Here is a 16,186-nt window from a genome sequence, read left to right on the forward strand (position 1 = left end):
TCAACTTCTGGGTCTAAGTCCCAATCTCCATTCCACTACTCTAATGACATTGTTCTTTTAGCTCACTGTTGTATGTGTTTATATGTATGTATATGTATACATGTGTATGTATACATATACACGTGTTTGTGAGTGCATATATATATATATATATATATATATATATATACTCGCATATTTATACACGTGTGTGCATTGTGTATATTTGTATGTGTGTGTGTTTAGATATGCATGTATGTGTGTGTGTGTGTGTTAGAAAACCATTATTATTGCAGCATATATGTTAATGCCGCAATGAGTTTCTTCCAGCTGGGTCTGACTTTGCTGGTCATCTTTCTAGAAACTGTTATAAGTAGCTATCATACACTGGGGCTGGACTCTGCTCCTCGTCTTAAAATAGTTGGCCATATGCCAAATATGTTGCAAACATCATCATCATCATTATTATCATCATGAATAAGTTTCTGAACCAAATTAATCCTATAGTGATAATGATGAAGGCATTAATGCCACAGAATCTTATTCAACTAGCCTCCACCACCATGTCACCTTAAATTTGTAGCTCTATCGAGAAGTAATAAATGTAATTATCATCATCATCATCAACAATATCATCATAAGGATCATAGCATATGGTATATATCTGTGTGAAGGGCTAGTGAAGTGATAAGGGTGTTGGCTAACAACGGCACCCCTTTGCATGTCACACACCCACTAAGGGTTTCTGATATTGGCCATAAACGTATCCAGCTTTGTTCTCCCTCCTTGTTTCAACACTTGGCTGAGTGAGAAGAAAGAAATCACTTCCCTCTCCATTATTCATTGCTAATGCCCACCCTTGAGTGGTGGGTGGGAGGGTATTTACTCAACTTACTTACAAAAAAGACACATGAACGCCTCCACATCTTCTTTCCCTCTATGTACTTTTATTTCAGTAATAATTAATTCTGAAAATCACATACCTACCTTTTTTTTTTTTTTTTTTTTTTTTTTAAGAAAAAATTATCATTATTATTATGGTAGAGTGGTAGATTCAACAAATAGTGTCAGTCAGAAGGAAATACCTTGTGGTGTTTACTTATGATCAGTCATCAAATCCCACCAAAGATTACTTTGCCTTTCATTCTACAATGGTACATAAAATTTGATACCAGTCAAATATTGGGGATTAATTTAATCAGCTAACTTTCCTGACTTTTACCCCACTCACAAAATTTCTGGCCTTTCACCTACGTAAGAATTTATTATTATCATCATTATTATTATAGATTAATAAGCTGGAGATTTGTGTGTATGTATGTATGTATATATATATATATATATATATATATATATATATACATATATATATATATATATATATATATATATATACATATATATATATATATATATATATATATATATATATATATGTGTGTGTGTATATGTATGTATATTCTCTTTGATTTTTTGGTGTGGGGCATTTTAAGAAGTATCATTTTAAAAATATTTTATACTTTTGTTTTTGTATGTCCTTAATTCCTTCATTATTGCCAGCAAATTGAGCTTGAAAAGACAATAACAACAGCCACAACAACAAAAGCAAACAAAAAAAATGAAAAAAAAAGTGACACAATGAAACAAAGAAGAAAACAAGTCACAAAAATCTGTGTGTGTGTCTTATGTGTGTATATATATATATATATATATATATATTTCTATATACATATACACATATATGTGTGTCTGTATAAATGCATGGGTGTATAAATATATAAATATTCTCCTGGTGGTCTTTATTTCAGTTGTACTAAACAATTGTTTGGTGTTTAAAAAAAATATATTCATTCATCTTGGTTCAGAAACCATCCAAATTCTTCACAGAAACTTGATAAAAAGAATTAAAATACACACACACATGCACACACATACACAAGAAAGAAGCCCACCTTGATACTGGAGTGATTTATGATTTATTATGATTTATTATTATTATTAATATTAAAGATGATGGATTGACAGAATTATTAGAATGCCGAAACGAAATGCTTTTCGGTATTTAGTTTCGACTCTTTAAGTCCTCTGTTCAAACCCCAGCAAGGCCAACTTTGCCTTTCAACTCTCCGGTGAGGGTCAATGAATTAAAGTACCAGTCAAGTACTGGGGTTGATTTAATCAACTAAACCCTTCTCCCCCCCACTCACAAGGCTCGCTCTTTGTGCCTGTATTAGAAATTTATATTATTATTAGTTTGTTTTGGTGGTGGTGGGGGGCAGTATATTTTTTTGTTGTTTCATTTTTTTAAACTGCATAAACCTTTAACAGGTCAAAGGTGTGTAAGAAGCATTTTTCCTTTCTTCTATACTTCATCTTCCTAATACATACATATGTATATTTTATATATGTGTGTATATGTATGTGTATGTATATATATATATATATATATAATCTATATATATGAATATATATATAATCTTGTACATACATGTGTGTGTTTGTGTATATATATATATATATATAAATGCACATGTACTTTTTGTGTGTATATAAATGTAAATTTAAATGTTTGTATGCATCTATGTGTGTGTGTGTGTGTGTGTGTGTGTGTGTGCCTGCATGCATAGATATATATATATGCATGTGTGCATACATATACAAATGTATTTGGAGATATATATGCATGTGTGGTTAATGTGTTTGCATGTATGTTGGTGTATGTACGTATATGTATATATATGTATATATAAGCACACATGCATTCATAAACACACACACACTCTCATACACACATAAACATACATATTTATATGAATGTATAATTATGCATAAAAGAAATTGAAAAGTGTATTTGTTTTTTTGAAAAAAAAGTGGGGTTTTTTTTTTTTTTCTAAATAATTTTTAAGACTATTTTTTGTCTTTTTTTTTTCATTTTAGAAATTATGGGGGAATTCAAAATCATGGTTGGAAACTATTGGAAATTTCAGACAATGATGATATTTAATATTTTTTTGAATTTGACAAAGGACAAACCTTCCAATTTCAAAAAGTGAAAGGAAAAAAAAATAATTTCAAAAAAAAAGAAAAATTTCAAATAATTATAAAATTTAACCTAAAATCTTTGAAAAAAAAATTTGAAAACAAACAAAAAAAAATATGATATTAATAAAATTTTAAACGAGCCATTATAAGAAAAAAAATGATGGCATCGTCTGTGGTGTTAATCTTGTATTAGATAATAACTTCACCATATGATAGCATTTGTGATATTTTTACTCCACATCCAAACTGTAGTAGTTATTGTAGACAGTAGATTATATATATATATGTGTGTGTGTGTGTGTGTGTATATATATGTATATATAAAAATATATATATATACATATATATATATATATATATATATATGTTGTGGCCGGGCGTTATCTCTGCACCTTTCCAACCCCGTTTTTTTTTTCTATTTTTTGTGTGTATCTTTTCTCTGTCTCTGACAGTTACACAATGTCTCCCTCCATCTTCACCCTCCCTCCCTCTCTCTCTCTCTCTCTCTCTCTCTCATATGTCATTTAAAACTATTCAACATATTTTGGTCATTACAGGTGGGTGGGTTGACATTCCCAGCTCTCTTCTTTAAATATGTGCTGTGTGTGTGTGTGAGAGAGTAGTGCTAAGGTTTTGATTCCTATTTGAAATTTCATTTATTGTCGCCACAAAACTCAATAAAAGAGAATAATAAAACCTTGTGAGAATCCACCCCACCCCCACCTCAGTTTATAAATACAACCTGTATAGTAAGGATTAATTTTTTCTCTTTGTCTTTCTCTTTCTACTTCTCTTGCGATTTTTTTACATCCTAGTTTTTGTCCTACTTTTCTCTCTACTTTGTCTTTAAAATCAAATTTTATCTCTTTCAAGTTTTTGTTTTTTGTTCTGATAAATAATGGTTAAGTGTAAAACCATTAATTTAATTGAATCAAATATTTTTCACTGTCACTCTCCTTCTAAATATCTCTCCTCTCTTCTGTCTAAGATATATATATATATATATATATATATATATATATATATTTATTTGTGAGACATATTTGTAGTAAGATCCTCTGTGCCTAGTTGTGATAAAGACTTAAAAAAAAAACAGAATGCCCTATTCCCAAAACTGGTATGAAGTTATTCTTGTCTGACTGATTCTAGTTCATTCTTTCTATCCCAATTCAATTTTTTTTTTCATCACAATTACTCTTACACAAATTCTCTCTCTCACACTCACACACACACACACACACACACACACACACACCTATCTGGGTGAACACTTTGGTACAAGTGTTGCAAATTCATACAATATACATGGCTAAGAATGTTTATACATCTAATCTGAGATGTATAACCTCCGATGTTTCGTAGGTTACTGCATACACACACTCTCTCTCTCACACACACACACACACACACACACACACACACACAATCATATAACACACTTCCACCACAAGCACATTTTTGAATTCAAAAACAGTGTTATGTGTGTATATGTATATATACCCAACACACAAGAAACTCGCTCACATAACTCAAGGTTTACTGCTGTGGACTGCCATGTACCGATGGTTCTAGAACTATTTCGAACCATATTTTTATGTCCAGTTGTTTCCAATGGTGGTGGGGAGGGGGTAGTTCAGCATCATTAATCTGTGTCCTTAACATTCGGGTTGTCGTGTTTCAACCGCCCTTGCTGTTTGCGCTGCCGTCCTGTTCTGTTTTGAATAAGGCCCCACATTAAGCCGAAGGACTGCCGTGAAAAATAGGAGTGAGGCATTTTTTTTTTCTTTTCGCTCGCAGACATCATTTTTGTAAAAAAAAAAAGTACAAACAAAAAAACACAAAAAGCATGGAAAAAAAAAACCAAACGAAAAATATTGTAGTAGTTTTGTTGTTGATGTCTTAGTTATGAGAGTAAGAAAATCATTTTTGTGCATGTTTGTGTGGGAAGTTTTAAGTTTATAATGAGTAAAATGAGTGAAGTTTTATTATATGTAATCTTTATGTTTAGTCACACTTTACTCTCTTTCAGTCTGTGTATATATAGCACACATATAATTATATGTATATATATAATATATATATATATATATATATATATATATATATATAAAAGGTACTGCAGTGTTGTTGTCAACATCACATTGTATAGGAATTCTTCGTTATGAGTAAGAATTGGTTTAAATTTTTGAACGTGAAAATATTTTTACTTTAAAAAGAAGACATTTTTGAATATCTGTAATAATAATAAGTAATAAATTCATTGTATGATTGTGAATAGTTTTCCGCCCAAAATTTATTTATGATGAATTATAGCGAACTTCGCACTTGCACCAAGATTAAATGAATAAATCAGGAAGGAGGAAATATACGACCTGATATATACATCTATATATATATATGTGTGTATGTAATGTATGTACATACATTATATATATATGATGTAATTTATGTACATATATAATGTATGTATGTCCATATATATATATATATATATATATATATATATATATATATATATATATATATATATATATATATATATGTTTCTATGTATGTCAGTCTTTCTTAAGAAGTCTACAACTATTTTCTTGGTGGGGCTAGAATCAGATTGGCTCACCTCTCTTGTTTGGTGATGTTCCTTGCAATGCCTTGCAAAAGAAATATTTCTGGGAAGAAATTGTATATATTTCGATTGCATCCCTAAAACAGCCAATCTTCACCCTTTTTTTTCTTTTTCTTTTTTTTTTTTTCATGGTCCCCATCCCCTATTGAAATGAAAATAGAGAGTATGTTACTACTTGTCCCCATAATCAAACTAATGGGACAAGCCAATGAAAGCGACCTATATGTGGTTGCTTGACCTGCTAGTAATTGCAGCAAATCTCTCAAATTATACTGTACACTCTTGCAAAAAAAAGAAAATGGTGGCTTGTATTGGCTAATGTATTCCTATACATATATATATATATATATATATATATATACACACACACACACACACACACGCACATACACAATGTCTGGAAATGAAGAGATGGTCATGGCTGAGATGCCTTTGATCTTAGGTGTGCTCAATCAGAGCTCACTGAAACAGTAACCAGACTTGTAGGATGTGATATGGAAAATATCTTACTTCCATTCTTAAAGTACACTTCACACCAGCCAATTATTATTAAAGTGGTGCATTGTATGCGCATACATATGCACTCACACGTGTGCCCTCGTTCATACATGCTAAACCCTTCTGCATTACCTGAATGGACTCCCATGGCTTTGTTTCATTGTCACAGAACAAAAGCCACACTAACAATACATTTAGAACATTACTTATTCAAAATAGCAAGTGGATGCTCTTACATCCTAATAATTTCCTGCCCTCCGCTACATAACGAAGGTGGTTACAACAACAACAACAAGCAAGCAATGTCCATAGTAACAGTAGTAATAGTAATGTATAGTAGTATTGTTTTCATGTGTTGATAAACTTCACAGCCCTTATCTCCAATGGGATTTTTGTTATCAAGACTTACATTATGTTGGTTTGCAATACATAAAACCAACAAATTCTCCGTCTTGCCCAGATGAATCGTCCAAATCTTAATCTTATTGTCGGGTTTGTGGTAAGAAAAATATATCCACTCACCCACCTCTTCATTTTCCTTTTTTCTTTCTCTTATTATTATTATTATCATTATTATTATTATTATATGTCAGTTTGTGTTATTCTATTTTCTTTTTGTATAAATATGAATTTGTGCATATGTATATATGTGTGTATGTATACTCGTATATATATACATAACTTGATTTATGATTCCAAACAGTTATTCTGTCCTTTCCTTAATTCTCATGCTTAACAATGTAAGTTAACTGGAATAATAGATAGAAGGAGAGAGAGATGGGCCATACATCGTCTAGTCTGGTTTTGAAACTGTTCTTTTTCATTTTCATCTTGCAATGACTTCCTAAATTAACACACTTGCCAGAAAACCTTCACTCTTGGCTGTGAACTGTGTTCGTTGTTTATTCCTCATTTTTCAAATAATTATCTACGTTTCAGTGTTTTGATTGCTATCTCAGTACTTTCAAATTTCTGTAAAGATACTCTATCCTCTTTCTCTCTCTCTCTCTCTGATAGTCTCTAATCACCATTTTCTCTTTTTTCTTGTGGATGACTTTGTATGTACTATCCACATTTCTAATGCCAATGAGACGGACATGGGCACCACAAGAACATCTCTATTCAGTTGCCCCTATGAAGTCTACAGGCATCATGCCCATATAAGGAAGCATTATTTTTTTGGAGAGAGGTGAATCTGTTTTAGCTCTCTTTTATCTTCTGTTGCTTTTCTTCATCTCTTTCTCGGTACTTGCTTTTTATCTGCCATTCTTTCTTGTTCCACTGTTTATGATCTTCGGTCTTGTTCCAAAACGATTCATGAAAACTTCTTCCTGTCTTTTCTTATACCATTATCCTACTCCAAATCACTACAAGTTAACATCATTCCTTCTTAATTAAAATGGAAAAAAAAAACAAAAAAAAAAACAAAACAAAAATAAAAGAGACTGGTGCTTGCTCACCCTCTTTTTATCTATTTTCTATTTTTGAAAATTTATTTTACCTATTGTCCAGACAACCTACAAAATAATTGTCATGCTAATTGTGGCGAGTGCCATAATGCAGAACAAGTGGTACCCTCCCAGAGAACCGAAACTGCGACCCGGTTTTGATTCTCGGTTGAAGTCATTTATTTCACTTTGCTTACACCGCTAATGTGACCATCTTCCCAATGGAAAGGTTATGGACGTCTTAACGTCTGATTTTCCCTTCTACTTAAAAGAAAAGGAAATATTATATATGGGCCTTGTCCCCTAACCAAAAGAAACCAATAATTCTAATGCTGATTTTATTATTGAGGGTATTTTTTTTTTCCATCCCTCATTTCACACTAAATTCTAAATTCACCAACATTTTGGGCAGAGATAACGCCAGAGTCAGTCTCTAGTTAATTAGTGTAAACGTCGTCATTTTTTTCTCAAAAAATATTTTGAAACATTTTTGTTTTCATATTTTTTATGTTTTATTACATTTTAATTTTTTTTTTTTTGTTATGTCCTGTTGTTTAAATCTTTTTTTCTTTTTTTTGGCGTGGGGCGAACCCCCTCCCCTCATTTTTTGCTGGTCGGAAGAAGAAACCATGTGGTACAGAAAGAAAGATTTAAAAAAAAAAAAACGAAAGAAATAATAATAATAATCCATAAATATTAAGAAACAACAGAAATTTCTTTTTTTTTTTTATTTGTTTTTTTGTTTATTTCTTGTATTATATATACATTGTTATCAAAGAAAAAAAACAAAAAATGAAAATACTGTTTTAGTTTGGGATGAAACCCTGTCATCGAAAAAATTTCAATCCGATGGTCTTTTTTACTTTTTTTGTTTTTATAAATATGTGTGTGTATATATATATATATATATATATATATATATATATATATACATATATATATACATATATATATATATGTATGTATATTACTTTTTTATTGAAAAATTTCACAACAGAAAAAAAATACTTTTCACTGTTTTTGGTTGGTATTTTTACTTTTTTTTCATTTATTTATTAATTTTACTTTATTATTATTATTATTATTATTATTATTATTATCTTAGCAAAAAGCCTGCATAACATTTGCTTCGCTTGTGTGTTGGGCATTCAAACTCAACTGGCCACACCAAAAAAAAAAAGCAACCCTTTTTCAGCAGCATCAGCAGCAGCTCCTTCCTATAAAACAAGCAAGCCCCAGGAATTTCAACCTGTGTTTTATTTTTTTTTTAATCTTTTTTTTTTTGTCTTTTTTTAACCTCTTCTTGCTTTTTTTCTGCCTGCATTGTGAAATGACTTTTTTTTTTTTGTCTCAATCCCCTTTTTTCCAAATAATGTCAGCTTTGTGCAACTGCTTATTTTAAGCCCTTAAAATGTAGTTTTCATCAATCTAAAAATATACTTTAAAAAGAAAAATGACAACAAAACAACAAAAAAATCACAATACACAACAACCCAAACTTGTTTAACCAGCCTTCATCTTGTTATTAATTTGCATTATTTTTTAGGGATTTAAGGGTTGGATTTAAGTGCTCAAATTATTTTTACCTATTTTCTCCAGAGAAAACCCTTTTAGTTTAAATATTAATAAGGTATCATCCTTCGTTTGTTTATTTATATTTTCTGCCTAAAATGAAAAAGTCTTCAGATTTGTTCAGCATTTCTCAGAGTAGGTTTATAAGTTCCTGTTGGGGATTTTTGGTTTATATTCTATTTATCATGGTGTTAAAAGCGTTCAGAGGGATTAGAGATATTCCAACTCCTCTTCGACCATTTCTTTTCATTTTTTGTTTCTTTTCTTTGAGGGAGTAGTTCTTTATTCTGTTAGTCTTAAATCAACCCCAAATCAACCTTGATTAAGTAAATGCTATGATCAAGGACATTCCATCTGTGACCATCCTATCAATCTAGAGGCATCTAAGACTGCATCTAATGTGTCCTTGTTGAAGATGGCAGGGTTTGATTTGAGGAAGATTTGGCTGAAATTTCTGTCAGTCAAGCAATCATGTAGATGCTCTCTCATTGGTTCATTCTTGAATTAGTAGAAGACCAGGCATAGTAAATTAATTTTGGTGGTGATTGATTAAAGAAACTACCTTGCAGGTTGGTCATCAACATTGATTTCTGTTGCACTTAAATTATGTAATGCATAAATTCTAGTGAAGCATTTAATTTGACTCCTACATGTGCTGTCATATATATATATGTAGAGGGTCGATGACATCAGTTCATGTATATATTTATATGTGTGTGTGTATATATCTTTATATGCACATTCTCGCATAAAAAAAACACAATATACATGTATGTTTTGTGCTAGCATGTAAATGTGTATTTTTCCTTGTATATTCATGTGTAAAATTACATTGGGAATTACAGTAAGGTTAAGATCTATCATATTTTCTTTCAATTGTTTATTTTTAATGTTTGTTCATTTACTTTATTTCAGTTGTAGCTGTTGTTAGTAATTTATATACATATACATGTATATATATGTGTATATACATACACACATACACATGTATATTATACACACACCATTTGACTAGTTGATTTCTGTAGTTTCTTTTGTCATTATAATTGTTATGGTTATTATTATTATTAATATTAATATTAATATTAATTTTCCTATTGCGAGATCCAATCATTGACGTGCCACTCACACAAAAAATATGGAAAAAAAAAAATTTTTTTTTTTAAATTAAAAAAAATATTAACAATTTCTTCTTATTTGAAGTCAGGTAGTCTATTTGTTAAAAGATTGTTTTTCTTAACGTTTATCTTCCTTTCTTCTCCCAACCCCCTCACCATCCCATAACCCCCCCCCCTTTTTTTTTTTTTTAGAAAGGTACCTATAATGAGAAATGGAATGGGGGGGAAAAAAAAAATCCAGGTATTGTCCCGCACAGATTTTTCTATCTGTCCGAAAAATGAGACTGCTACGGTATTAGGAGTTGTGTTGTAAAAAGAGGAAAAAAAAAAAGAAAGAAAAAAAAAAACCTGACGAAACTTATTTGAAATTAAAAACAAATTAATTGGCTCTTTAGATTTAACTGATGCCCCTTGCCCTCCTCCTCTTTTTTTTTTTTTTTCTTTTGACAAGTCAGCCTGATTTGGTGAAAGCTAACATTGGATTACATTGGGGAAAGTAAAAAAATACAAAAGTTAAAAAAAAAAGGTATTTTTTTTAAGTTGTTGGGTATGGAGTATATCAAATATAAAACACACACCCATCCATCCATCCATCCATATATATATAATGTATGTATTTATATATATATAATATATATAATATGTATGTATAATTTATATATAAGTTATATAATAATGTATGTATAATTTATATATAAGTTAGTTGTATGTTATAATATATATATATGTATATGTATGCGTATATATATATATAAGTTGTATGGTATATTAGATAATATGTATTGCATTATATAATACTATATCCAATATATATTACTTTATATATCATGTGTGTGTATATATATATATATATATGTGTGTATATATATATACATATGTGTGTATATATCTATATACATATATGTGTATATATATTTATATATATATATGTATATATATATATATATACTTATATATATATATATGTGTGTATATATATATATATATACTTATATATATATATATGTGTATATATATATATATATATACTTATATATATATATATGTGTATATATATATATATATACTTATATATATATATATGTGTATATATATATATATATATACATATATATATATTGAAGTTTAGTGAATCTTTTTGCTGATATATCATTTCATTGTGCTGGTTGAAGTCCTGTCACCCTTGGTGATTTTGTTACAGTCTAAAAAAAAAGCAAAAAAAAAAGCTGGATAACCAGACAGTCTTTTATTTTTTTTTTTAACATTGCTTGTAATTTTGCATGTCTTAGTTATCTTAGAAGTAAAATGAAAAAAAGTATGAAAAAAATCCAAAAAAAAATATATATATACAAGTAAAAGAAAAATATATATTTAAAAAAAATAAGAAATAAATAAATAAATAAATAAACTGGTAGACCAAGTCTCTTATTGGTTGTTAAGGATGTGTCGTCCAGATGATGCCATCGATGTTTTAATGCTATCATTTGTTGTTTTTATGCATTCCGCCGCTATTTGCTACCGCTGCTTATCTGCTTCTGCTTTTGCTTTAAATGGTTTCTTGTGACTTTTATTGTTCTTTTTTTTTTTTCGTTGAAACATGTGAGCTTGTATTTGCTCTCACTCACTCTCTATCTAATTCTGTGGGCGTGTCAGCATATGTGTATAAAACTGTGTGTGCGTGTATGTATCTTCTGCCAGCTAAGCCTGTGTGACCAGGATGTTGAATATAAAAACAGCCTAAGAATAATAATAACAATAATAATACTAAAACACTAAAAAATTTTTTTTTTTTTAATTAAATTTAAAAGAAAGAAAAGAAACCTGTCTCACAGCATTATGCTTATTCCATTTGCATGTTTCTATTTGTTAATATTTTTGTCATTACAGACCACTTATATTTCCCTCCACCTGCCTTTTCTTGCTCTCACCTTTCCCCAGTTTACTGGAGTTTCTCATCATTTTGTCGGTTGCTATCTGCTTTGAACGGGATGATGGTTGAGGCACTGAAATGACTTTCTTTGCAGGAAGATGCCAATATTACTCCTCCACCTTACAGCATCCTATCACTAAAACTCTCCGATATTCTTAGCTCAAATCTGGCAGAGGTTGACTTTTACGTTTCACTCCTACGGGGTCAATGAAATATAAATTAGCCCCAGTGATATACTGGTTTCTCTTTAAAAAAACAAAAAAAAGACAAAGCAAAACAAATTATGATAAATTTGAAAACTAAATGTAAAACAAAAACGGTCCTTTTGCCCAGTTAAATGCAATCAATATCACACCCCCTGCCCCACCCTTGTCCCTGTCAAACTAGATCTGACTTATTGTATAAATCCAAAGTTGGAAATGATATTATGAACGCTAATTAACAAATTCTGATTGTTGAGTATTTTGGTTTATCTACTTTAAAGATGCCAAATAAACATACCAAGCTTAGAAGTAAAGAAGGAAAAACGAGAGAGAAAAACGAAAAACACATTAGTTGCCATGGTCTGATATGATGGTACAATAGTAAAATTAGAACAATCCATATATTGCTACTGTTTAATAAGATATCCTACCGCACTAAATAATTCAAAATACCCACCTATTCATTATTTAAAGTAACACTAATAAACGTCTTGATATTCTCCCCTTTAAATTTCTTTCTACCTCTCTTATTTAACATGCTCAATTCAAACTGAATGACTTAAAGACCTGTTGATTTAAAAATAAAAAAAAAATAAAATAAAACTTTGAGAATAGTTTCTGTATTCGTATGTAAATGATATATAAGATAATATGAAATTACAAAAAGAAAAAAAGAAAGAAAAAAATGGTAAACAAACATTTTAAGAAATTTTCAAAAATTTCATTCATTGCATGTATTGTGTCCTTCTGAATTTGAAACTTTATAAATCCAATTCAACTAAATCCAAAATGTTGTGTAGTTAATACATCTAACTATATAAAAAGTGGTTTCACAGTTTTTAACTAATTCCTTCAAAATCATCTTCCTTCTGCTGTATGTAACATCTCTTAAAATTTCTGCAAATCACTATGTAGCAGTTCAGCAAATCGAGATTGATAACAATAGATACTAGACTGAAATATATATATATATATATATATATATATAGGAAGCAGATGATTAATATAGCTGACTCAAATCCATGAAGGTAGCACTGAGGCCTGATTATGGTTGTTACTGAAACCATTCAAAAGAATAAAGATTGATCTTCGGTAAAAAAGACATGAAACTAAAAGTAAGTTCAGTTAATTTCCAAAAATTGTCCTAGCATCAAACAACCGTTTCATTACTCTGACCATCTGTAATATTTATTGTATATTCACCCGTCAGCCTAATATACTGAATTTGAAACCACATTAAAAACTGTTACACAAAAAAGAAAAAAAGTTCCCACCGATTCAAAAACACATTATGTACTTATTATTATTATTATTATTATTATTATTATTATTATTATCAGTTATGATAGTCAGTTTGTGAGTCTTGTGGTTTTGGTTAATGATTTTACAAAGGCCTATTAGTAATAATAATGATAGTACTATTAACTACTAATAATTGATGTTAGAATAAAAAGACCTAAATAGTTTCAAAATCAACAATTTTCTTCCAACCCAATGTCGTTTTGGCATCAAACATAAAGAAACAGTTCAATACCTACCGATACATAAAGGGTGTAGTCTTTAATCAAAACATTTGAAGAATGCTCCTTTAATGCTAACAGTCAGCTACAATTCTTTGATTCGCCGCCTGCGATGCTTTATGCCCTCTCTTTCTCTCTCTATATATATTTTTTTTTTTAAGTTTGTCCCCTTAAGAATTTGCCTATACCAGTTTCTGCACGAATTATTTTTTTTTTTTACTTAATTTTTTTTTTTAATTTATAATTTATTTATTTTTATATTTTTATTTATCAATTTCTCCTGTACCCCCACCCTCAGCCCCATCTCCGTCTTTTTCATTTCAATTTTTTTTTTTTTTTTTTGTATATCAAGTTCCCATTTCCCTCCCTTCTTCCCTCTCCATTGTGTTATCAATTTCTCTTTCTTTCACCTTCTTCTTGATCTGGAGATAAATTTGTTCCAAAAGCAAAAACAAAAAATACTCAAAAAAACACAGCAATTCACCAAAATACCAACCAGCCGTATCAAGCGTTAACCAAGAAAAACAAAACAAAAAAAAAAACCAACAACTTTCAAAAACCAAAATGAAACCCAACAAATATTTTGAATCAGCCTTCGTATTGATTAGTCCGGTGATGATGGTTAAGTCGTTTTTGTTTGTTTTGTACACATGTCCCCCCCTCTACATCACTAACCTTTTCAGTTAATATTATTTATTTTTACATACATTCAGAAATAAATAAATAAAAATGGATACATACCATAAACAAAAGATTCTGTTTTAAGATTTAAATTGTCTCCCTTTCTCGCGTAACGCTGATATTACATGGTGGCCATTTTGGTTCATTGTCGAAACAATTTTAATTGGCCTCATTCCAATTGTATACAAGATGGAGGATAATGGTTTGTTTTTTGCGGGACTTTTTTTTTTTTTTTTTTAAATACAAAAGAAAAAGTTAATCATTATCATTTTTTTTTTTGGTAATTATTATTATTATTATTACAGTGGAAACAAACAAACAAACAAACAAACAAAATAATGACAATGGACATTAGAGTTTAAGGAAAAAAAAAATATTTGCAAACAGATGAAAAAAAATAAATAAATAAACACATGGTCTTTTGTGATATATATATATATACATATCTATATATATATATATACACACATATATACATATAATATATATCAAAATATATATATATATTATATTTTTTAAAATATTTTTGTTCGAAGCACTATATTTGAACAGAGAAACAAAAAAAAAAAACAAAAAAAAAAGCAGAAAAAAGTATCTGAGACAAGTTTTGTTATTAATTTGTAAATAGAATACTGGATTAATACATGAAACTAATCCTTCATATCCGTTCAGTTTTAAAGACAAAAAAAAAATGAAGCCCATAGGGAACATAAGTATACCTAATCATATCGCTGATTATTTACCACATCATTCATACCTTCTTGCTCTCTCTCTCTCTCATTTCTCTTGCTTACTATATATATATATATATGACATATGACATATGATATATATATATATATATATATATATATATATGACGTGTGATATATATATGAAATGTATATACATGTGGCAAACGTAAGCCTTCCCCACCTTCCCACCCCCTACCAATCTGACTACACCATATTTTATGATGAAGAGAAGATAGAAATCAAATAATGTTTTTTTTCTTTGATTACATATCTTTCTGGGTTTATTTACACGTATATGTATGTATACATTCATTTGTGTGTATATATATATATATATATATATTTGTACTATATGTATATATGTATGAATAATGCTCATGTGTCTATATACATATATATGTATATGCATACATTTATGTGTGTGTGTGTGTGTATATGCGCCATATACGCATAAATGTATACATGTGTATATATATGTTTGCATAGTGTATGTGTTTTATTATGTATGTATATTCATTTCAATATTTACTAAATTATTCCTACAAACCCGTTTTTATTTTTTTTCTGGCTCAGTCATAAAATTTCTTATTTTACTTTTCTCATTTTCTTTTTCCTTTTTGTTTTTGTCTTTCTTTTTTCATCTCCTTCAAAATTTGGTGTCGCCATAGGTTTCAGGATGAAAAATAACAAAATGAAAAGAGTTAAAAAGACTAAGGCCTTCATGTATATATATGTGTGTGTGTGTGTGTGGTTTAGGAGTTTGTTTCCTATGTGGTTTTGAGATCTATGACACGAATATGGTATATCTTGGGCAGCCAACTAGTCGTGCGTGAATTTT

Source organism: Octopus bimaculoides, chromosome 19 (genome assembly GCF_046866305.1).
Source record: "Octopus bimaculoides isolate indiv1 chromosome 19, ASM4686630v1, whole genome shotgun sequence".
Taxonomy (NCBI): domain Eukaryota; kingdom Metazoa; phylum Mollusca; class Cephalopoda; order Octopoda; family Octopodidae; genus Octopus; species Octopus bimaculoides.